We start from the raw sequence: 17,846 nt of genomic DNA, 5'->3' as shown, positions 1-17,846 counted from the left end.
CCAGCTTCAGACCCCTTCTCCCCTCTGAGCACCCCCACCCCTCCCCAATCCCCTTCTCCCCTCTGAGCACCCCTCTCAGCTCCCCCACCCCTCCTCAGTTCCCTTCTCCCCTCTGAGCACCCCTCTCAGCTCCCCCACCCCTCCCCAGTTCCCTTCTCCCCTCTGCGAACCCCTCTGAGCTCCCCCACCCCTCCCCAAATTCCCTTCTCCCCTCTGCAAACCCCTCTGAGCTCCCCCACCCCTCCCCTTCTCCCCTCTGCGAACCCCTCTGAGCTCCCCACCCCTCCCCAAATTCCTTCTCCCCTCTGTGAACCCCTCTGAGCTCCCCACCCCTCCCCAAATTCCCTTCTCCCCTCTGCGAACCCCTCTGAGCTCCCCCACCCCTCCCCAGTTCCCTTCTCTCCTCTGCGAACCCCTCTGAGCTCCCCCACCCCTCCCCAATTCCCTTCTCCCCTCTGTGAACCCCTCTGAGCTCCCCCACCCCTTCCCAGTTCCCTTCTCCCCTCTGCGAACCCCTCTGAGCTCCCCCACCCCTCCCCAAATTCCTTCTCCCCTCTGCGAACCCCTCTGAGCTCCCCCACCCCTCCCCAAATTCCTTCTCCCCTCTGCAAACCCCTCTGAGCTCTTCCACCCCTCCCCAAATTCCCTTCTCCCCTCTGCGAACCCCTCTGAGCTCCCCCACCCCTCCCCAGTTCCCTTCTCCCTTCTGAGAACCCCTCTCAGCTCCCCCCACCCCTCCCCAATTCCCTTCTCCCCTCTGAGCTCCCCCACCTCCTTCTCCCATCTGAACCCCCCCCCCTCCGTGGAGAGCGACAGAGCCCTCTTCTCCTGCCACCACCCTGCGTTTTCTTTTAATCCATTCAGCGAGGGACGCAGGCAGCGCCTCGTGTCTGCCCTGCTGTGTGCTTTGAAAAAAGAAAATCGCTTCACTGGCATCGGGCCGGCCTTTTCTCGCTATGTCTCGCCCTCGAGGAAATAGGAAGTTATCTCAAAAGTGGGCGGGACATAGCGAGAGAAGGCCGGCCCGACGCCAGCGAAGCGATTTTCTTTTTTCAAAGCACACAGCAGGGCAGATACGAGGCGCTGCCTGCGTCCCTCGCTGAGTGGATTAAAAAAAAAAAAACACAGGGTGGTTGCAGGAGACAGCGGAGCACCCCCCCATCCGCAGACACCCGGGGCGGACCGCCCCCACTGCCCCCCCCCCCCTTGGTACGCCACTGACAAGGAGCTGCCTGTGCCAGAAATTGAACTCAGTTCCTCAGGACCAAAGTCCACCACCCTAACCACTAGGCCACTTTGTGTGACTGTGTTTAAAAACAACAACAAATTAAGGGGGTTGTTTACTAAAGTTTAGCTTGCGTTATCTGCAGCAGGGGTCCATTTTATTCCTATTGGTCCTGATGCAGATAACTCAAGCTAAGCTTTAGTAAACAATCCATTGATTATCACTGAATATTGTGCCTCTAAATTTGAACATCCAATCCTGAGAATGCCCATGATTGGCATTTTTTTTTATGTCTCACTAAATCTACACACACGGGTTTTGTGTGAAATCTTACTACTACTACTAATAGCATTTCTATAGTGCTACCAGATGCACGCAGCGCTGTACATTTGACATACTATTAAAGACATAAGACCCATAAGATAAAGCCCAATTTTAACCATATTTATTTTTTGAATATTGATTATAATATGTTAATACCAGCACCTCAGATCACTACCATTTCTACCTATTCTATTAAAAAATGTGGTATTGTACTGCCATCGGGATTAAAACCATTTGATGCAAAACATTAGACTTCAAATCTGGTCCCTGCAAGATAGAAGGTTATTTTTCATAGCATGACCTAAATTCTTCAAGAGATCCAGGGCAAAAGCCCAATGGAAGCACTGCAATATAAAAGCAACAGCGGGGAAAATGATCTTAATAATAGCTTTTGCTGGTCTCAGCGAAGTCTCAAATGCATAGCTTCCCACATCATAAAAGAATCACACACAGTCAGGTAAAATTGACAGTCTTCACAGAAAAAAAACAATGTCATGGAATTGGTTTGTCATACAGACTAAATTACTCATAACCCTCCAGAGTGGGATATCCTTCAAGGTTTCAGTTTAGCAGAAGTATATAAACAGCCTCTGTGATGTTCCCTGTAGTCAGTTCTCTGGATAAGTATTTTTATTTTTGGCTGCAATTCTTTTCTAAAATACCAAAATAGGTCTGTTGTGTATGTGAGATATTTTTACAATGAAAGACCTTTCCTGATTAAGGGGGGAACTTATCAATGTGGTCTACCATTAAGACATGTTATTTTACTGTTAACCACAGTTATTAGTAATTAGGTCTCATGGCATAAAATAGCATGAGTTAGTGGTAAAATGACATATCTTAATGGTAGCCCACATTGATAAGTACACCCCTAAATAGATTAGAAAGATATTGCATAAACTTGTAGCAAGAGTGCTATTTTTCAATGGATAAGAACCTTCTGGTGAGCTTTGGGGCACATCATACGGACAACCCCATTTCATGCATCCTTTCAATGTGTTAACATATTCTAAGTCAGGCTTATCAGTCCACAGAGGCCACAAACAGGCCAGGTTTTCATGCTTGTCCTAATAAATAGATATTAGGAAGATTTTCATGCCTACTACATCCATTGTACACAGATTTCTCTCATGCGTATTTGTTATTCCTACTATTTTTTGTTGATTATTATAACTATTGTCTACTTGCAAATAACATAACAAAACTATATCATCAAATCAATCAATACTGAAATTGTAAAAGGTACTCCGTACATTCCCATGATCACGATCTGGGAAATCATGGTGTTGTGATGAAAATCATTGCACCCACAGAGTCACATCATTCAGTCAAAAACTCTTAGAAAATATATATGAAATGGCTACTTATCTTTAAAAATGTGCACTATAGGTATGTGTGATGGATGGTTTAAGAATTGCTTTTCAGTTTTAACTTTGATCGATAATACCCCTTTAAAATCTTCTGTCTTTGACCAAAAGTAACTTTTTCTTTGTACATACAAAAATAGGTTGGAATGTCTCAGATAAGGCACATCTCAAAAACAGATTGAAATGTCTTGGGAGCCAGTCTGTGCAGGAGGGAGGCTGGGTACGCTTGAAGTTCAGGAGATAAGCCACCTGGCCAGTGATTTGTTTACCCGAACCAAGAGCGTGTGACTGCACCCTCAAGTACATTCCTGTAAATTTCCTTGGCTCTGAAAATAAGCTTCAGCTTAATAAAAAGGGGCCCTCCTTGCAGTGACGCTCTGGGGTTCATCTGTGGGCAGATGTGTCGTGCAGAGGGTTTGTTCCTGGTCATAAGGAGACTCAGCTTTCGCTGCAACGGACCTCCGGGCTGATGAGATAAGGGCTTGAGCTTCCTGACCAGTGTTGTGTATATGTATATATTATAGCTTTCTTTTAGTTAGATGGTTTAATTAGTGTGCATATCTCCTAATTTGACTCAGTCAGCATGTATATTTCTTAATCATTGTATACACTGAAGCAATAATGATTTATACACTCTCCATTTGAATAAAGAGTTTCATTTACCTAATACGAATCCAAAATAATCTGTAGTATTTTATTCTGTGAACAGTCTGTGGTGATCAAGTGAGCAGGCTGCAATACCAAAGCAATACAGTATCCTCCTTGATATCATGAATGTCCCAGAAGAAAGTTGAAATTCCACCCTCGTCAATGGCTAAAATTATCACTAGCGAAAAAAGAAAAAAGAAAACCCTTGAAATCCAAAGTCTGGATTCAAAACGTCATTGTTCAAAAACTCATATATAGAAAATAGCTGTAACAAGGTCTTCAAACTACTGCTGAACCACAGTTTATCACACCAAAGAACTAATGGATGAAACCTTGCTCCAGGGCAGTCCAAAAAACAATCCACACATGCATCAAGTGTCTAAAGTTGAACGGTGCTGCTTCAATCCACCAACTGTGGTAAATCAGTTCCTTAAAGCTCACTCTCACTCTTCTACATTCACACAATTGTCTTCAATATCATATCTTGGTGTCTACATAGACAAGGGTACACAGTTGTGCTAGTCACTTAACCCTCCATTGCCCCATGTAAGCTGCATTGAGCCTGCCATGAGTGGGAAAGTGCGGGGTACAAATGTAACAAAAACAAAACGAAAATTATCAAGAGATCAAACTGAAAAAAAATATTTTAACATCATTATTAAACCTCTTTATTAAACATTTCAATTTTTTTACCATGCTATTCTTAAATTCCATTTACTGACCGCTTCCTCCTGATGAGAATCCATGCTGTAACAGCTGTGTCCAGTCATTTTGTTGAGAAGATATGTAGCTACGCAGGAAGGATTTCAGGATCTGTCTGACCCTCTCTGTCTGGCTGTTAGTTTGAGGATGATAGCCTGAGGAATAGACTTACTTGATCTGTAAGGTCCCTAAAAGGTTAAACCATAATCTGGATGTGAACTGAACTCCCCAGTCAGAGAAGATGGTTCCTGGTATGCCGTGTACACAGAAAATGTCCTTAAAGAAATGTTGTGCCTATACGGGTGCTGAATGTAAACTACTACTACTACTTAACATTTCTAGAGTGCTACTAGGGTTACGCAGCGCTGTACAATTTAACAAAGAGAGACAGTCCCTGCTCAAAGAGCTTACAATCTAATAGACAAGTGAACGGTCGGTCCGATAGGGGCAGTCAAATTGGGGCAGTCTGGATTCACTGAACGGTAAGGGTTAGGTGCCGAACGCAGCATTGAAGAGGTGGGCTTTAAGCAAAGACTTGAAGATGGGCAGGGAGGGGGCTTGGCGTAAGGGCTCAGGAAGGTTGTTCCAAGCATAAGGTGAAGTGAGACAGAATGAGCGGAGCCTGGAGTTGGCGGTGGTGGAGAAGGGTACTGAGAGGAGGGATTTATCCTGTGAACGGAGGTTACGGGCGGGAACGTAAGGGGAGATGAGGGTAGAAAGATAGTGAGGGGCAGCAGACTGAGTGCATTTGTAGGTAAGAAGGAGAAGCTTGAATTGAATGCGGTATTTGATCGGAAGCCAGTGAAGTGACCTGAGGAGAGGGGTGATATGAGTATATCGGTTCTGGCGGAATATGAGACGTGCAGCAGAGTTCTGAACAGATTGAAGGGGGGATAGATGGCTAAGTAGGAGGCCGGTGAGGAGTAAGTTGCAGTAGTCCAGGCGAGAGGTAATGAGAGCGTGGGCGAGAGTTCGGGTGGTGTGTTCAGAGAGGAAAGGGCGAATTTTGCTGATGTTAAAGAGGAAGAAGCGACAGGTCTTGGCTATCTGTTGGATATGCTCAGAGAAGGAGAGAGAGGAGTCAAAGATGACTCCGAGATTGCGGGCAGATGAGACGGGGAGGATGAGGGTGTTATCAACTGAGATAGAAAGTGGAGGAAGAGGAGAAGTGGGTTTTGGTGGAAAGACGATAAGCTCCCCCTCAGGGGGAGGAATGCTGGCTTCGGCCTAACCCCTGGTAAGCCTTTCCTCAGCTGAGAGGTGCCCAGCTCTACCACCGGCTGCCTTTCAGGTGCTGTGGAGGACTTGCAGCTCATCTGCATATCCTTACAGCCTTCTCCGGGGTGACAACCAGGTCCACTCCAATCCACTCAGGGCCTCCGCTCTAGGTGCACGGGGCATTTTTCTCTTTACATCTAATCTTCTTCCCAGTTGCTAAAGTACCTCAGTCATTTATGGCCCCTATTCACATTCTCTTCCTAGCCCTGTCCCTTCCTAATCTTTTCCCTCACCCCCTAGCTCTCTCTGCTACAGGAACTCACTGCCCATCCATCAACTTCATCACCTCACCTTCTCTCCTACCCTCTTCCTCCCTCTTGGCTTTTAATCTCCGCCTCTTTCTTCCGTCCATTTTGCCTTCCCCATTCCACCTAAATACCTCTCGCCTTCAAAGCCTTCGTGGCCACACCTCTCCTACTCTCCTCTGCTCTCTTTTACTCCTTCTCTTACTCTCAGCCGGTGACATCAATCCCAATCCTGGCCCCCCTCACCAACTATTATCCCAACTCTACAAATCTCACCGCGACCTCTCTATCCTCATCTCTATTTCTCTACTCCCCTCCTCTTCTCTGCCCTTCTCTTGCGCCCTATGGAATGCCCACTCTATCTGTAACAAACTCGCCTATATCCAGGACCTCTTTATCTTACTTCACCTCCATCTGCTCGCCATAACAGAAACCTGGCTCTGCCCTGATGACTCTGCTTCAGTCGCAGCCCTGTGCCATGGCGGTTATCTATTTTCACATACTCCTCGCCCTGCTGGCCGTGGGGGCGGTGTTGGACTACTTCTCTCTCCCTCCTCCAGATTTCAACCCCTTCTTCCACCTCAATCTCACTGTTTTCCCTCCTTTGAAGTCCACTCTATCCGCCTTTTCTCTCCTCTGCCTCTTCGAATAGCGGTCATTTATCGTCCCCCTGATAAATCCCTTTCATCCTTTCTCAGTGACTTTGACGCCTGGCTTGCCTTCTTCCATGATCCTTCCTCCCCCTCTCTCATCCTTGGTGACTTTAATATTCCTGCTAATGATCCTTCCAACTCTTACATTTCCAAGTTACTCGCTTTAACGTCCTCCTTTAATCTCCAACTATGCTCCACCTCCCCCACTCATCAAAATGGTCACTGTCTTGATCTCATCTTCTCCTCCAACTGTTCACCCTCTAGTTTCCTTGCCTCTGATCTTCCCTCCTCTGATCACCATCTTATAACTTTCACACTTAAATCTCCTCCCTCCCAGTCCCGTCCTATCTTATCTAATTTATCTAGGAATCTTCACAATATTGGCCCTTCATCTCTATCCTCCCATGTTTCAAACCTCCTCTCTACTGTGGCACCATCCACGTCTGTCAACGAGGCTGTTTCTTCTTACAACAATACTCTATCCTCTGCCTTAGACACTCTTGCACCTTTGATGACCCACCCTGTAAGGCGTACAAAACCCCAACCTTGGCTGACTTCTAATATCCGCTACCTATGTTCCTGTACCCGCTCCACCGAACGCCTCTGGCGGAAATCTCGGGCCCTTGCTGATTTCTTACACTTTAAGTTCATGCTGACCTCCTTCCAATCTGCTCTTTTACATGCCAAACAGGATTATTATATCCAACTGACCAACTCTCTTGGCTCTAATCCTCGACTTCTCTTCACCACATTGAACTCTCTCCTCAAGGTGCCCCTCCCCCAACCCCCCTTCATTATCTCCTCAGACCCTTGCTGAATTCTTTCACAACAAGGTTCAAAAGATAAACCTTGCTTTCTCTACCTCACCACCTCTCCCTCCACTAGTCCGTTCCCCTCTCTCTCCTTCCCCTCATTCCCTTTCCTCCTTTCCTGAAGTTACTATTAAGGAAACTACACTTCTCCTTTCTTCCTCAAAATGTACCACCTGTTCCTCTGATCCCATTCCCACCCACCTTCTTAATGCCATCTCTCCTGCTCTTATTCTTTTTATCTGTCACATTCTCAACCTCTCACTTTCCACTGCGACTGTCCCTGCTGCCTTTAAACATGCTATGGTCACACCTCACCTTAAGAAGCCTTGTCCCTCTAATTACTGACCCATCTCCCTCCTTCTTTTTCTCTCCAAATTACTTGAGCATGCTGTTCACCGCCGCTGCCTTGATTTTCTCTCCTCATGCTATTCTTGACCCAATACAATCTGGTTTTCGCCCTCTCCACTCAACCGAAACTGCGCTTACTAAAGTCTCCAATGACCTATTACTGGCTAAATCCAGAGGTCAATATTCCATCCTCATTCTTCTTGATCTTTCCGCTGCTTTTGACACTGTTGATCACAGCATACTTTGCGATACCCTGTCCTCACTTGGATTCCAGGGCTCTGTCCTTTCCTGGTTCTCTTCCTACCTCTCCCTCCGCACCTTTAGTGTTCACTCTGGTGGATCCTCTTCTACTTCTATCCCTCTGCCTGTCGGCATACCTCAGGGTTCTGTTCTTGGTCCCCTCCTCTTTTCTATCTACACTTCTTCCCTTGGTTCATTAATCTCATCCCATGGCTTTTCCTTCCATCTCTATGCTGATGACTCCCAAATCTACCTTTCTACCCCTGATATCTCACCTTGCATCCAAACCAAAGTTTCAGCGTGCTTGTCTGACATTGCTGTCTGGATGTCTCAACGCCACCTGAAATTAAATATGACCAAAACCGAGCTTCTCATTCCCCCCCCCCCCCCAAACCCACCTCCCCGCTCCCCCCGTTTTCTATTTCTGTTGATGGCTCTCTCATTCTCCCTGTCTCCTCAGCTCGAAACCTTGGGGTCATCTTTGACTCTTCTCTCTCCGTCTCTGCTCATATCCAGCAGATTGCCAAGACCTGTCATTTCTTTCTTTATAACATCCATAAAATCCGCCCCTTTCTTTCCAAGCACTCTACCAAAACCCTCATCCACACTCTTGTCACCTCTCGTTTAGACTACTGCAATCTGCTTCTTGCTGGCCTCCCATTTAGTCACCTTTCCCCTCTCCAATCGGTTCAAAATTCTGCTGCCCGACTCGTCTTCCGCCAGGGTCGCTTTACTCATACTACCCCTCTCCTCAAGTCGCTTCACTGGCTCCCTATCCATTTTTGCATCCTGTTCAAACTTCTTCTACTAACCTATAAATGTACTCACTCTGCTGCTCCCCAGTATCTGTCCACACTCGTCCTTCCCTACACCCCTTCCCGTGCACTCCGCTCCATGGATAAATCCTTCTTATCTGTTCCCTTCTCCACTACTGCCAACTCCAGACTTCGCGCCTTCTGTCTCGCTGCACCCTACGCCTGGAATAAACTTCCTGAGCCCCTACGTCTTGCCCCATCCTTGGCCACCTTTAAATCTAGACTGAAAGCCCACCTCTTTAACATTGCTTTTGACTCATAACCACTTGTAACCACTCGCCTCCACCTACCCTCCTCTCTTCCTTCCCGTTCACATTAATTGATTTGATTTGCTTACTTTATTTATTTTTTTGTCTATTAGATAGTAAGCTCTTTGAGCAGGGACTGTCTTTCTTCTATGTTTGTGCAGCGCTGCGTACGCCTTGAAGTGCTATAGAAATGCTAAATAGTAGTAGTAGTAGTAGTAATAATGTTCAGTTTCAGGTGGCGGTTGGACATCCAGGCAGCAATGTCAGATAAGCAGGCCGATACCTTTGCCTGGGTCTCCGCGGTGATGTCTGGTGTGGAGAGATACAGTTGGGTGTCATCAGCATAGAGATGATACTGGAAACCATGAGATGAGATCAGGGAGCCCAGGGAAGAGGTGTAGATTGAGAAGAGAAGGGGTCCAAGGACAGATCCCTGGGGAACACCAACGGATAAGGGGATGGGGGTGGAGGAAGATTCATGAGAGTGAACTTTGACAGTGTGGTGGGAGAGATAGGAGGAGAACCAGGAGAGGACAGAGCCCTGGAACCCAAATGAAGACAGTGTGGCAAGAAGTAAGTCATGATTGACAATGTCAAAAGCAGCGGATAGATCGAGGAGGATGAGGATGGAGTAGTGGCCTCTGGATTTGGCAAGGAACAGGTCATTACAGACTTTAGAGAGTGCTGTTTCTGTCGAGTGAAGAGGGCGAAAACCGGATTGAAGCGGATCGAGGATGGCATGAGAGGAGAGAAAATCAAGGCAGCGGCTGTGGACTACACGCTCAAGTATCTTGGAGAGGAAGGGTAGGAGGAAGATGGGGCGGTAGTTGGAGGGACAGGTAGGGTCTAGTGATGGTTTTTTGAGGAGTGGCGTGACTACGGCATGCTTGAAGGTGTCGGGGACAGTTGCAGGAATGAAATGGGCCATCTTGGAAAATTGGTTCATGATTACCCATTTGGTGGTGAGTTCATCATACTCTGGATGGTCCGTAATGAAGTCCATAGCTATATGAATCCATGGTGCCTCTGGTACCAGAATAGGTTGGAGGAGACCCCATGAGTGTAATTGGAATGGCTTGTGATGGGTACATATGGGGCAAGAGGTTATAAACTTACTCACATCCTTCCTCACCTGTAGTCACCAGTAGACTCAAAAAATAAGCTCCAACACCCCTCAAACTCTGGGGTGACCGGTTATCTTGAACTCATGCCCCCACTTCAATACCATGTCCTGAAGTCGCTTGGATACCACAGTTTTGCCCAGGGGAACCAGTATAGAAATGGCTGCCTGGAACTTGGTTGGGTCTGTGGGGAGTAAACACATTATCACCAAATCCAAAATGGAGTTGGCAATGGGTGAGAGGAATAACGTATTTTTAGCACTCTGGAAACAAATCTAACTTACCTCTCCCCACAATCTGAACCCACAGTCCACAATTATTATGCACACTTATACTTTATACTGTGAGTAATAGACAAGGCTCAGATGTTAATATAAAAAGGTAAGCTGTTTATTGTACCGTACTGGAAACAAATAATAATGGATGTATCAGAGACAATAAATTATGCTAACCCAAAATGATGGTAAAGGGTCTAGGTGTAGCCAAGATGGCGCACACTCACCTAATCCTGAAATTAGGATACCTAACAACCCCACTCATAGGCACTAAAAAGATAATAGCTCAGATCTGACAGATGGTATCACTCATGAACACTGGATCTGGAAGCAACACAAGCACTGATGGTGGTAGATCAGGATCAGGAACACCGGTACATAATGATGAGTCAGGATCAGGAACTCAGGCAGCAGGTGGACTCCCCAGCTGGGAAGTCTCAGGCAGTGATTTCAGAGATTAATGAGCCTTCATCGGGTGGCAGGGCTTGGAGCTGTTACCCAGGTTCCAAGAGATAACAACTTTTTGTTGTATTGTTATCTGCATGGACGTCATTGCAGGGACTTTGGGCATGTGAGCCTGGATGGCTCTTGATGCACCTCGAGGCCTTTATACAGTACCAAGCCTCTGCATTAAGTCTGAAAATGGTCAAGTCTGTTGATGTTGCAGGTCAGTGTCTTTTTCTCAGCTGGACAAAAGACCACCTGAAAGTCAAATCAAGAGAAAAAGAGAGACCATTGAGCCCGGTGTGGGTTGAGTCTTCAGGCTTCCTGAAGATACAAGAGGTTCTTGTGGTCCGTGGTTACAGTGAATGGATGTTTGGCTTCTTCCAGGAGGTGAAACCATTCCTCCAAAGCCATCTTGATAATTAATAACTCCCAATCTCAAATAGTGACATTCTTTTCCACAGGCGAAAATTTCTTGGAAAAGAATGCACAAGGTAACAATTTACCCTTGGTATTGGATTGAGAGAGTATGGCCCCAGTTCCAATTGAAGAAGCATCAACCTCCAAAAAATAAAGGCTTCTCAGGATCAGGATGTCAGAGCACTGGGGTTGCTGTGAAGGCTCATTTCAAGAGGTCAGGAGCTAATATTGCCTCCTCAGGCTGGTTCCAAGTGTTAGCCTCCTTCTGATTTGGTCATTCAGGGATGTGCAGATGGTACAGTAGCCATGGATAAACTGATAATAGTAGTTTTCAAAGGCCCAAAAATATTATAAGGCTAATCACCCCTGAGGTAAGGCCATCTTGGCTAATCACCCCTGGGGTAAGGCCATCTTGGGTAACAGATAACTTTGCAGGATCCATCATGAGACTGCCAAATATAAAATAGCCTGAGAAGAGGCAACTCACTCTTCTCAAAGATGAGCTTTTCCAGCTTAGCATACAGATGATTCTCATGAAGGTGTTACAAGACTTGTGTCACTTGTTCGCAATGCTGGGCAAGCATCTTGGAGTATATCAATATGTCATCCAAGTAAACCAGAACACAGTCCTGAAGTAGATCCTAGAAGATGTCATTCCTGAAGTTTTGGAAGACCACTGGTGTGTTAGATAGCCCAAATGGCATAACCAAGTACTCATAATGGCCATCTCTGATGTTAAAAGCCATTTTCCATTTGTCTCCCTCATGGATACGAAACAGGTTGTAGGCTCCCATCAGGTCTAACTTCATGAAAATGCAGGCTCCTTGTAGGTGATCAAACAACTCAGATATCAAAGGAAGTGGGTATTTAGTCTTGATTGTGATGGCATTCAGTCTTCAATAGTCAATGCAAGGGTATAGGGTACCATTTTATTCTCCATGAAGAAGAAGCCCACTCCAGCCAGAGAGGTGGATGGTCAGATGCAAAGAATTCATTTAATCTCTCTGCTACGGCTTTGCCTTCCCTGATCGCCCCTTTTACCCCTTTATCCCGGGGAACTGGGTTCAATTACTTATGTATTTAGAAATGCTTGATATACCACTTAAGGTAAATGCTAAATGGTTTACATATTTAAAATAAAGAGAAGTTAAAAAAGAAGTGAGTTGGCCAGAAGCACCCATTTTGTAATTTTCAGCATCTAAAATATCAATAGGCTCAACACAGCAGAACCAGAGCAAGAGCTGAGATAGCCAAAAGTAGGTGGGAAAGGAGTTCTGCCCTCCTCTCCCCCTCCCCATTAGCCTGCCAGGATTTCTGTACTCAGAGGGACTTTGACTTAAGTTGGTGTAGTTTTCTGTTTCCTTTTAGTGAGTCAGGGCCAGGGTCCAAGTATTCAGCTAGGTAAGTATTTGTATTTTATTTGTAACTCAGTCTGTGTGATGACTTTTACAATTTCTTCTTTCTTTAACTTATCTGTTCTTCAAACTCTCTTGAGGTCCGTGCAGGTAGTGCATGCCAAAATAGCAATACCACCAGGTGCTCCCAGGCACCCAGCGGTAGTTCTGATTTCTAGCGCGGGAGGTGTTCCTGGTGGTAATCGGCAGTGCAAGTATATTGGCACATGCTGCCAGATTACCGTTGTATTAGCATGTGAGCCCCTACTGCATGCAGTCAACAGGATCAAAGTAGGACTGTCTGCCATAGTTCCTTAAAATAAGAGCCTGCTAGAAAGCATACATTTGTAAATAACCATTGGCCCTAACAATAAAATGAACAGCTTTTCCCTACTATGGACTATTAGAATGAAACTCCCTTTCTAGTCACTTGAGGTATGAACCCATTTGATCTTGGCTCAACTCAGCACTGAAGACCCAGTTATTCAAACTGAGATGTGGAAAAAGTGAAGGGTCTGGGACACTCTACCTGACTTTAAGCAAGTGGCTTTACCCTCTTTTACCTCAGGTGTGAAGCTAGGTTGTAAGCTCTCTGGGTACAGGAAAGTGTCTTCTATACTTGAATATAGTGTGCCTTTAATTAAATAAAATAAAAATAAAGTGTATTTGTCCTGTTTATTGCTATATACAAATACAAATCCATACCAAAATGTGCATTGCAAAGCTCATATTATTCTGTTAAGTAACTTCCTGAGTTTTAAATATAGTATAAACATGCTATAGAACATTAAGGTCACATTTTATTTATACTTTAAATAATTGAAAAGAAAAATGGTACTACTACTCCCCCCCCCCCCTCCATTCATGATACAGTGTGTATAGTCCACTTTGAAGATCATTCTGTTCCAATACATAGATCAGAAGAGTAAAATAGAAAAAGCTTCACCTGCTTTGTGTTCTTCAGTTAGCTCTGTTTGTTCAGACATATTGATCTTACATAATATGTCCAGGCAAAATAAAAGGTAAGGATGTACCACCTAAAGAAAAGGATGTACAGGGGGAAGTGCATGAACAATCAAACAAAGAAATCTGATTTAGCAGAAGAGGCAAACATACATCAAACAATTGAATGTCAGTTCAAAAGCATTCAATTCTATCTTTTTTGTATAAAATCTGGAAGAATGGGCAACACTGACCTTTAAGTTATATCTTATACGTACTGGGTCCTGTACATGATTTTCTTTCATACTAATTGATCTTAAGCTGCTTATACCCTCACTATATAATTGAATAACTGAGAAAATATTCTACATTTTCATCTTAAAAGTCAATTATTCTTTTAATAAAAATACTCCCCCAAAATCCATTGATGATAACATTATCTTGAATATCACTTAGTCCTAGTTTCAAAGGTGCTCTTTCATTCTACCTGCATGTAAGAAAAGGCTTTTAACAATAGAGTTTAAAATTGATTTTCTTATTAACTGGTGGTAGAGTGGTAATTTAAAAGTTGTTTACATATTGAAATAGAAATATATCTGCTTTTTGGTTTTGAATGCTGGAGTACTGAAAGGATTTCAAACCCTTGCTAGCACAGGGAATAGACCTGTTAAGTAAGAGAAAATGGAAGGCAGCTAAAAGTGAAGGGAGGGGAGGGGAGGAGATTACAAAAAGTTAGTAGGAAAAGGAGGGAGTGAAAAGAGAAGGAGGGTTGAAGAGGAAGAGAACAATGAGAGGAAAGAGGAATGATTCACCACTCTAAATCCAACCAAATGTACTACACCTACTACTACTATTACTACTATTTAGCATTTCTATAGCGCTACAAGGCATACGCAGCGCTGCACAAACATAGAAGAAAGACAGTCACTGCTCAAAGGGCTTACAATCTAGTAGACAAAAAATAAAGTAAGCAAATCAAATCAATTAATGTATACAGGAAGGAGGAGAGGAAGGTAGGTGGAGGCGAGTGGTTACAAGTGGTTACGAGTCACAAGAAATGTTAAAGAGGTGGGCTTTCAGTCTAGATTTAAAGGTGGCCAAGGATGGGGCAAGACGTAGGGGCTCAGGAAGTTTATTCCAGGCGTAGGGTGCAGCGAGACAGAAGGCGCGAAGTCTGGAGTTGGCAGTAGTGGAGAAGGGAACAGATAAGAAGGATTTATCCATGGAGCGGAGTGCACGAGAAGGGGTGTAGGGAAGGACGAGTGTGGAGAGATACTGGGGAGCAGCAGAGTACATTTATAGGTTAGTAGAAGAAGTTTGAACAGGATGCAAAAACGGATAGGGAGCCAGTGAAGCGACTTGAGGAGAGGGGTAGTATGAGTAAAGCGACCCTGGCGGAAGACGAGTCGGGCAGCAGAGTTTTGAACCGATTGGAGAGGGGAGAGGTGACTAAGTGGGAGGCCAGCAAGAAGCAGATTGCAGTAGTCTAAACGAGAGGTGACAAGAGTGCAGATGAGGGTTTTGGTAGAGTACTCGGAAAGAAATCAAAATCCTGAAGCCAAAATCCTACGGGCTGATGATCAGAAGCAAAGGCAGGTTCTAGAGACTGTTAGCACCATACTAGTGCCTGCGTTTGCTACTGCCCCATGATCAGAGCCCCCGAGCACGTGAAACAACATGCTCGCAGGCTCTGAACACAACTAGCTTGCAAATGCATGCAAAAAAGGGCTCTTAACGCAAGTAGCATGCAAATGCATGCTAAACCTATTCATCCCCAATGATCAGCAACCAGCACACCAAAGATTGGATCACTGGCTGCGGCTAACCCTATGCAAGCTGGGAGCTGGCATTAGGGTTTGCACATCATTGGAGAGTAATGATGAGCTCTGTCCAGCATGTATTTGCATGCTAGCACGTCCCCATTTCCCCAATGCAGCAGCCCTCTGCAGGAACCTCGACCTGACCGATGACTCCCCACCAGCGACAGGAGGCAGGAGGTCCAGTGGACCTCCAGTCCCCCTGACCCCCCTCCCAACACTGAAGCAGTTACACACACTCACACACACATTCTTGATCCTTTCAGTCAAACCCATACCTCAGTCTACTCAGTCAGTCAGTCATACACCTCAGTCTACTAACTTGCACTCATGCACCACACATATGTTCTTGCACACACAAACCCTACTTACTCAGTTTTAGGCACTCCTTTACACAAAAGCTCCTGTTCACTGTCCTTACCTCTAACCTTCCCTGCACTCATGCTTCCTGTCCTCACCAACCCCACTCTCAAAATGTTTGTGTCGTCATCACTTACATAGAGAAACATACCTTTCTGTCATCCTTTTCTCATGCACATTCATGCATGTTTCATTTTATGACCAATCATTGGAAGTGCACTTTATATCCTATTAAAATCCTGAGCAGAATTCATTCAATTTTTTAAAATTGGCTTCAGGATTTTGGTTTGACATCCACTTTGAATTTTGAGTTTGAGTTCACTCTAAAATTTGTTCACATCTCTTATAATAGAATGCAAAAAATCATAATTGATTTATATAACTTTTTCATTACCAGAGAGATTTTAAACCTTTGAATAAAGAAGAACATCTTCATGTATATCATGTAAAATGTTCTGCAGTCCTCATAAGGAAACCTGCAAAATATTTTGGAAGAGATATTTTATAAATGCATGCTTGTGTTCATTCTCTGCTTTTAGGACCCCATGATGGGATTTCCCAGCCCTGTGTTTATCCTCTTCCATGCTGGAGCCTATTCCAATCTGTTCCCTGGCATTGAGAAGTAGATTCATGACAATCCTATCTGTTCCCCATACTGACATTCCTCTTTGTGAGCTTTCCCAGGATTTTACACTAATTGTCTATAGCTACAAAGTTCCCCATTCCAAGAACAATTATTATTTTTTTTTACCTTTCTTGGTTTTAAGCTTACATCCCAATATACTTTGGTTTTGGGAGGCCCTGATTCTACCCATCGAAGCCCCATAATGCATCAGAATAGGATGGTCAGCAACTGATTCTACCCATCGAAGCCCCATAATGCATCAGAATAGGATGGTCAGCAATCCAGCATAAGCCTAAAATCTCACTACTCGATCTGGGTAACTTGGCAGCCCTGTCTCTCTTCCATGATATCCCACCAGGTGATCATCAGATATAAATGCACTGTCTGTCTGTCTTCCCAGGATCTTGAAAGGAATTTCCAAGCTAGTGCTTACCACAAATGACTGAGGGCCCGATGCACAGAACTCTGCCACTGTAAGGAAGAGTGCCAGAGAAACACCGGCTCATTAATGAGTTGGAATTACCAACCAATGCTCAAGACTAACAACATGCAAATTACATGTATGCTGTTAGTATTAGGTATCTGTCAGTAAAGGGGTCCAAGCGTTTCTGGCATATGTCCACAAGAGCTGTGTGGTAGGTACAGTTCTATTGCATATAGCAAGTAGCTGGACCCCTCCTGACTCCGCACAACCCAAAAAATCCCAGGGGTACAATAGACCCCCCTCTGGACACCTAAAACATCCCAGTGTTCTAGTGGACCCCTTTCTGACCCTCCCCATACCTTAACAACCCCCCCCCCGGTGGTCTGGTGGAGCCCCTAGCCCCCCCCCCCCAAGAAAAAATCACTGGGTGGTCCAGTGGACCTCTTCCTGACCCCCCCCCCTCCCCACACACACACACACACACTCACCTTAACAAAAACCCTGATGGTACAGTGGACCCACAACCCCTGACCCAAAGAAATGACACTGTGGTCCGACAGGCCCCGGCCAGGTTGGGCTAGACCAGACCCCCTAGGATTCTAGTTCACTAAGCCCTGGTGGTCTAGTGGAATTCTGTTCCACCATCCTGCATATACCTTATCGTTGGAGGCAGGAGGACTGCCTCCTTTCTCTGCCTCTGGGCCCACCCGCTTCAAAATGGTGGTGCTCAGCCCTGCTCATTGCATCCTGGGATGCACTGAGAGGAGCCTAAGCACCATATAAGTAGCTGTGTTCTTATTGTGGTGCTTGGGCCCCTCCCAGTGCATCCCAAGATGTACCAGGCAAGGGCTGGATGCTGCCATTTTGAAGCAGACAGGCACAGAGGAGACAGTCCTCCTGCCTCCAATAATAAGGTATGACCAGGGGGGTGGAGGGGAATTCCATTAGACCACCTGGGCTTGTAGTGGACTAGGGAATCCTAGGAGGCGCAGTCCAGCCAAGCCTGAAGCCTGCCTGCCTGGTCTAGCAACTTATCCTTATCTAAAACAGAGTCATCTGCCATAATTGCTGGCCCTTAACATTCATCCTATTTTCATATTCATTCATCTTCTATTCCTG

Source organism: Microcaecilia unicolor, chromosome 1, assembly GCF_901765095.1.
Source record: "Microcaecilia unicolor chromosome 1, aMicUni1.1, whole genome shotgun sequence".
Classification (NCBI taxonomy): Eukaryota; Metazoa; Chordata; class Amphibia; order Gymnophiona; family Siphonopidae; genus Microcaecilia; species Microcaecilia unicolor.
Note: the sequence above shows the minus strand (reverse complement) of the source record.